Genomic DNA, 7,348 nt, shown 5'->3' with positions numbered 1-7,348 from the left:
TTGGAGCCTCACGACTCTTCTGAGTTTTTGTGGGCACCCCCATTTTACAGAAGAAGAAAACCGAGGCTAGGCCCGGGGACAGGGCTTGCCCACGGCCACACAGCAAGTTAGAGGCAGAGGCCTGAATTGAAAGCAGGGCCGGGAATCCCAATCAGACGCTTTTCTCACAGATGAGGAGACTGAGGCTCAGACATGTGCAGTGACTTGCCCTAAGTCACACAGCAGGAAGGAGCAGAGGCCTTCAGGGAAACTAGAGTCCTTATTTTTCAAACCCTGAGCCTTCTCCAGGATACCACGCCGCGGAGGCCCCGCATGCCAGAGGACATGCACAGTGAGCCTTAGGAAGGTGTCATGCACAGGTGACCAGGGACGTGGACTAGGTGAGCAGAGATGGTCTGGGGCAGAGGAGGAAGGCTTCCTGGTGGTGGTGGCCCTGGAGCTGAGACAAGTAGGGATTACAGGGACGAGCGGGAATGAACCGGTGCAGCAGTGGGAGAGGACAGTGCAGGCTGAGGGAACTGGAGGGGTGAAGCCACGCAGGTTTGCAAGCAGGAGCCACAAGCACTTTGCTGTTAGTAGGGCATGACGTGGGGGGGCTGACATGGTCTCCAGGGCCTCGTAAGGCAGGTCCAGGAGTGGGGACGTTAAGTTGAGGGCAGTGGGGAGCCATTAAAGATTTTAAGCAGGGTGAGGCGTGATTACTGTGCCTCAAACAGAAGGCATTGGCAGGGGCAGGCCTGGAACCCCTGCTTCCTGACTCAGCTTGGAGCTGGATGATGGCAAAGTTGTGAGGATACTCAGCCTGCCTTGGGATCTCAACCCCGGCCTGCTCCGCCCTGACCCCCTACCGCGGCAGGAAGGTGGCCTCCGTGGGGAGCCGGGTCTGGGTCCAGCCCACTGAGCATCAGGGAGCTGTGCAGCGTTGGGTGGGGCTGGGGGGTGGGAAAGGGAAGGGAGCAGGGGACCAGCTCGGCAGGCCTTCCTCCGTTAGCGCTAGGCCACCTGGGCGTGGTAGACGTGGTGGCTGAGTCAGGCTTTTCCTGGGACCTGACCCTTGCCAGGCCTGCCCGGCTGGCCACCGTAGCTCTGTTACTGGGCTATGGCTACTGCCATCACCACTGACAGAAGTGTAGGTCCAGCAGGGAGCAAGCCTCAATCCCACAGCAGTCAGTCTGGGCCCTTGAGGGCACTCGAGGCCAGGCCTGAGTCCCATTCCCAAAGCAACTCAGCCCCCCGATGGCCCCACTGGTGAGCAGAGGTGGACATTGGAAAGTGGCTGAGCTTGGGAGGCAGATGGCCTCATGTGTTCTCTGCCTCAGGGCCCGGATGGATACGACACCCTCCAAGGGCACAGGCCTCTGAGCTGCAGGCAGGGATCTGTGCTCAAAGGCCAGTGGGCAGCTGTCTGAAGCTTCCAACGGACCCAGTGATTGGCTATAGGGGAAATCTAAAAAAAAAACTTTAATTTTTATTTTTTAAGTTTTAATTTTTTTAGATTTTATTTATTTATTCATGAGAGACAGAGAGAGAGGCAGAGACACAGGCAGAGGGAGAGGCAGGCTCCACAAAGGGAGCCCGACGCGGGACTCGATCCTGGGTCTCCAGGATCATGCCCTGGGTCAAAGGCAGGCGCCCAACCGCTGAGCCACCCGGGGATCCCAAAAAACTTTTTAAAAATGTTAATTAAAATAAACCCAGCTCTGCCTTCTAGAGGACTAGGAGCATTGACACCCCCGTAGCAATAAGCACATCCAGCTCCCAGATGTTGGCTCCTAAGCACCACTCTCTAACAAAAGAGCCCAGGGCTCCTTAGAGAACTGGCTGATTCCAAGGCTGAGGCAGGGATAGTACAGGATGAGCCTGGAGCTGCCTGTAGGGATAGAAGGCAAGGAAATGCTCAAAAAATAAATAGATCAGGGGGATCCCTGGGTGGCGCAGCGGTTTGGCGCCTGCCTTTGGCCCAGGGCGCGATCCTGGAGACCCGGGATCGAATCCCACATCAGGCTCCCGGTGCATGGAGCCTGCTTCTCCCTCTGCCTGTGTCTCTGCCTCTCTCTCTCTCTCTCTGTGACTATCATTAAATAAATAAATAAATAAATAAATAAATAAATAAATAAATAAATAAATAAATAAATAGATCGGGGGGGATGTCAGACCCAGCAGCCAGCCCAAAAGAGAACCCAATGGCCAAACCTGGACCAACCAAGTCAAACAACAGGACAATAACATAGTCATAAATTTCAGCCCCAATAAAATGAATATTCATGAGTCCAAGCTGATAGAAATAGGGATTGAAGAAATAAATAGGGGTGGCTAGACAGATTTTCCTTACGGAAGAGGAAGGAAATAATCCATGCAGCTTCTCACCTCCAGCAGGTGGAGGTTAATTCCAAATTCAAGCTTTGAGTGTGAACTGGACCTAGTGACACCCTTCCAAAGAAAGGAACCCCAGAAATGGTTAAAAAAAAAGAAGATGGAGAAACAGAAATTTTACAGTGGACAAACCCTGCAAGCACGACCGTAACCAAGTTGACATCATCAGTGAAAACAAACAGAGCCAGGGCAGCGGGGATATGTTGCTTGAACTCAAGATCAGCTATCAGCAAACACTTACGTGGGATTTCCCGGGTGCCAGCCACCGCTCGCTCTCCCTGTACCGAGGCGCAGGGAGGTTAAGGAACTTGCGGGAGCCGCCCTGCTCATGCGTGGCAGGGGCAGGGATCAGGCCCAGGCAGTCTCGGTCCCATGCCACAGAGTCCCTAATCCAATGCTCCTCTAGGGGTGCCTGGCTGGCTCAATGGCTCTTGATCTCAGGGTCGTGAGTTCGAGCCCCATGTTGGGTATAGAGATTACTTAAAAAAAAAACTTTGCCATTCTCCACTGTCTAGACAGGACATTCTCACTGCCTCTGCCATGTTGGGCCTCCCTAGATATGATCTGAAAAGCAGTGGTTCTGGGGAAACTGAGGCCAGGGTCCCCAAATACCTCAGTGCCCCATGCCCCAGGCACTCAGACTGGGGCAGGGGGAGGAGAGGATGGAGATGGGTTTGCTGCTTCCCCTTTTCCTCAGTGGGCGGTGGCCGTGGAGCCACAATCAGGCCCCTCTCTTTCATCCGGGAGTTCTCAGCTGCAGTGGCCTCACAGCAGGACCCAGGCTAAGAGGGGGAGGAGTTGGGTGTGTAGGAGCCAGAAGGGGGCACCTGACCCAGCCTGGGAGGTTCAGGCAGGCTCCCTGGAGGAGGAGGAGCCATCCAAGCTGAAACACAGGTCAGTGGGAATCTACTGGATGAGGTGGAGACAAGTGGCCCCCAAAAGAGCCTGTCCCTGCGCTCCAGACTCCAGACCTCTGTGTGCAGGGCCCGAGTCTCCCCCATTTGGCCAGGACAAGGCACGCTCTGGTCCCAACGCCACCCTAGCCCCTGCTGTCAGGCCGTGAGCAGCCCTATGATGCCAGCCCCACTTGCGTTCCCACCCCAAGCAGAACCTCATCTCTGACCTCAGTTGCCTGGGCTGGGAAGTGGGCTCTCGGCCCGCCGCCCTCCCCCGGCTCTGAGCTGCAGGGCCCTTGGCAGCCCTTTGATACACCCAACAAAGCCCTGCAGAAGGTGAAGGCAGCAATTAGGAGGGAGCTGGGTGGGGGCTGCCCTCTTTCTCAGCTGCTCCCAATCTAGGCGGCAAGTTAAAACAGTATCACCGGCCCGGGGCTCAGATTCCCTAATTAATTAGCGAATCCTAGAGGAATGGGCAGGCTCCCCGCCCTCCTCCCCACCGGCTCCGGGCCCCAGGACAGGGCCTGCGCACAGCAGATGCTGCTACAGCAGAGGTTGAGGCAACGGGGCCTGACGTGCTGGAGTTCTCAGCTCTGTGCCCCCCACCCCCCGCCATGCCTTCACCCATGTGGTGCTTCACGCCTGGATCACTTGCTCCCCAGGGCAGCGCCGGGCACCTAGTAGGCCCTCAAGAAACACTAGCTCATGGGGATCCCTGGGTGGCTCAGCAGTTTAGCGATTGCCTTCGGCCCGGGACGTGATCCTGGAGTCCCAGGATCGAGTCCCACATCAGGCTCCCTGCATGGGGCCTGCTTCTCCCTCTGCCTCTCTCTCTCTGTTTTTCATGAATAAATAAATAAAAAATCTAAAAAAAAAAAAGAAAAGAAACACTAGCTCAATAAACAAATGAATGATGGTAAGGGGGGCCTTAGGACCCAGTGGGGAGCCATTTGGAGCCAGATTGTTCAATATCCCCAAAGGAGGTTAAGGTTGTGTTGGGGGTGGGATGCGTGTGACACAGTAGCAGTCCCTCTGCCACGCCCCCTGCAGAGGTGGAGGTGGGCTGGAACCATGCAGGCTGCAGGCGGTAAAGGAGAAGGGATAAGCGTTTCTGGACAACTACTATGTGCCAAGCCCTAAACCCATGTTGTCCCGCTGAAGGATCACAATGACCCTGCAAGGCATGGATTTGTCCCCACTTTAGAGATGGGAACACTGAGGCTCGGCTCCGTGATGGTATCAGGCCAAGATCCCTCAGGGGCTGTATCGGGCACCTATTGATCTCGCTGGGGGACCCTGAGCATGTCCCTCGGTGTCTCTGGGTCTCAGTTGGCCCGCTCATGGAAGTCTATCCGGGCCGGGGTGAGGGGCTCCTGCCCCCCGCACAGACCTGCCCCGGCTGCCTTCCCAGGCCGTCTGCAGCAGCAGGCCCCACTCCAGCCCCTCGGGGTCTGGCTTCCCGATCCAAACCTTGTCAGCCTGTCTCAGTCGGCAGAACCAGACCCTGGTTTCTGGGAAGCTGCGGCCGCATCCCGGCCTTCCAGGGGTGGGGGGCCCCCTCTCCCCCCCGGGCCTGGGCCCCATTTCAGCAGCCTCATCACATTCCCCAGTGGCCTCCACAGCCCGGATGGACGGTTGCAGTTTCCACACTGGTCTGGCAGAGCCAGGCGGCTGCATGACCAGGCCTCCTGCTGGGTGGAGGGGTCCTCCCCTCCCCTCGGGGGTCAGTCACACGCACCCCAGCATCTGGGCACGGACTGCTGCACCCCCACAGCCGCGGGGCACATGGAGCACGCCCCCTCCCCCGGACTCTACACCCTCCCAGCACACTCTTGCCCAGCCTGGCGCCCCAACCTACCCTGGCTTCCCCATCGGAGCCTCTCCGCCCCACGCCCCTTCCCTATTTCTGTCGTGAAAACTGTACTCAGCCTTCCAGGCCCAGCCGGGATTCCCCATCTTCTGAGGGACCTCCGGAACCACCCCTGCTCACTGAGTCGAGGAAAATCAGCCCCAGGCCTCCCACGACCCCCTTCAGCCTATGGCACACAGGAGTGTCCGCCTGTCCCTGATGCGTCCTCGGAGCAGCCTAACTTCCTTTCCTCAAGAACTCTATGAAGGGGACCCTGTTAGCACCTACTCCGTGGGGGGGGGCACTGTGAACCCCATTGGTCCAGGACCCGGCTGACAAAGATTGTCCTTTGTAATTAGTAGTAATGCTCCTCTTCACCTCTGTTTTTTTTTTTTTTAAGATTTTATTTATTTATCCATGAAAGACACACACAGAGAGAGAAAGAGGCAGAGACATGGGCAGAGGGAGAAGCAGGCTCCCTGCAGGGAGCCCGATGCGGGACTCGACCCCGGGGCCCCAGGATCACGTCCTGGACCGAAGGCAGGGGCTAAACCGCTGAGCCACCGGGCTGCCCTACTCTTTGCCTCTATTTGGATGATAAGTTATTTGGTCACCCTATTGTGAGACATAGAGAAGGGAGGGGCTTTCCCAAAGCCCTAGAGCTATCAAGTGGCCGAGTCAGGATTCGAACCCGGCACCTTGGCCCAGAGCCTGGCTCTACACTTGTGTGTTTGGGTGTGAATGAGCCCAGGCATTCTCCAGGGCCTGCTACGCGCCCTCCGTTGCCTGGAGCTCTTCCCCCCACCCTGGGCTGGACACCCCAGCTTCCTCTTACCTTTCTGCTCAGAGAAGTCACCCTGTTCCCTTTCCTTTTTATTTATTTATTTATTTATTTATTTATTTATTTATTTATTTATTTATTTATGATAGTCACAGAGAGAGAGAGAGAGAGAGAGGCAGAGACACAGGCAGAGGGAGAAGCAGGCTCCATGCACCGGGAGCCCGATGTGGGATTCGATCCTGGGTCTCCAGGATCGCGCCCCGGGCCAAAGGCAGGCGCTAAACCGCTGCGCCACCCAGGGATCCCCTGTTCCCTTTCCTAAAGATACCCTGAACCCCCTACCATATTTCTTTCCTGCACTTTCGATTCCTCTTGGCTATGGGCTCGCATGATGTGCTAAACACCTGTCACTGATGCTCACCTCCTTCTCAGGGGCCAGTTCCGTGGGTGAGGACCAGTCTGTTTGGTGGCTCCCAGATCCCCCCCAGGGTACCCCCACATATTTGATGAAGGAATCCATGGATGGTGCTTGGCACCAGGGAGACAGTTGGGATTGGGAGAACCCAGGCGGTGCCCTCAGAGGCTCCCAATCTGCTGGGGAGAAAGACCCAGGGGAATGCCAAGAATACCCGAAAGATAAATCCTGTGGTTTGACAGGCATGGGAGCCCGGGCACCCAGAGAAAGAGCCGCTTGCTCAGTGTAGGGCAGGTCAGGGGAGGTTTCCGGGAGGAGGTGGTGTCTGAGCTGACTTGAAGGATGGGGTGGGAGGGTGGAGAAGGAAGGGGCTCCGAGGCTGAAGGCTGGCCAGTGTGACGGCAGCGCTGAGGGCAGGGCGGGCAGCAGGGAGCCTCGAGCCTGCAGGGGTGTGCAGGGGTCTGAGCGCAGAGGGCCTTGTTGCCCTGCTGGGGATTTTCCTCTTATCCTAAGGGTGAGCACCAGGGAGCAGCTCAGTGGTTTTTGTCTGGAGGAAGGGGGGGTGGGCAAGAAAAATCTCAACTTGCATGATTTTCAAAATTGTGCTGTCCCCTTGAAAAAAAAATGTGTGTGTGTGTGTGTGTACACATATCGAAGGGTTGACCTATAAAAAGAAAAGGTGATTTATTTTGCATGCCCGTGTGGGACCAGAGCCACTGCCTGACTGGCCCTCAGGCCTGCTCTTCAGAGGGCCCCCAGGACTGAGCCCCGGAGCTCGCAGGTGTCCCCGCCCCATCCCCCACCTCCCCATCCCCAGCCATCTGTCTGGGAAGGTCCATTGTGGTGGCCTCTGACATCACGGCAGGGGGCAGCGTGATGTCACAGGGCCCCATTGTGGCCTTGGAAGGCGAGGTGCCCCCCACCAGAGGCCCCATTCCCACTCCCGCCCAATCCTATTAAGCATGGGCTGGGGACAAAGGAAGGCGCTTTGTGTTTTAACCCTGACTGAAGTGAGTCACAGGCTGCAGAGGGAG

The sequence above is a fragment of the Nyctereutes procyonoides genome, unplaced genomic scaffold (assembly GCF_905146905.1).
Source record: "Nyctereutes procyonoides isolate TBG_1078 unplaced genomic scaffold, NYPRO_anot_genome, whole genome shotgun sequence".
In the NCBI taxonomy this organism is placed as follows: domain Eukaryota; kingdom Metazoa; phylum Chordata; class Mammalia; order Carnivora; family Canidae; genus Nyctereutes; species Nyctereutes procyonoides.
Note: the sequence above shows the minus strand (reverse complement) of the source record.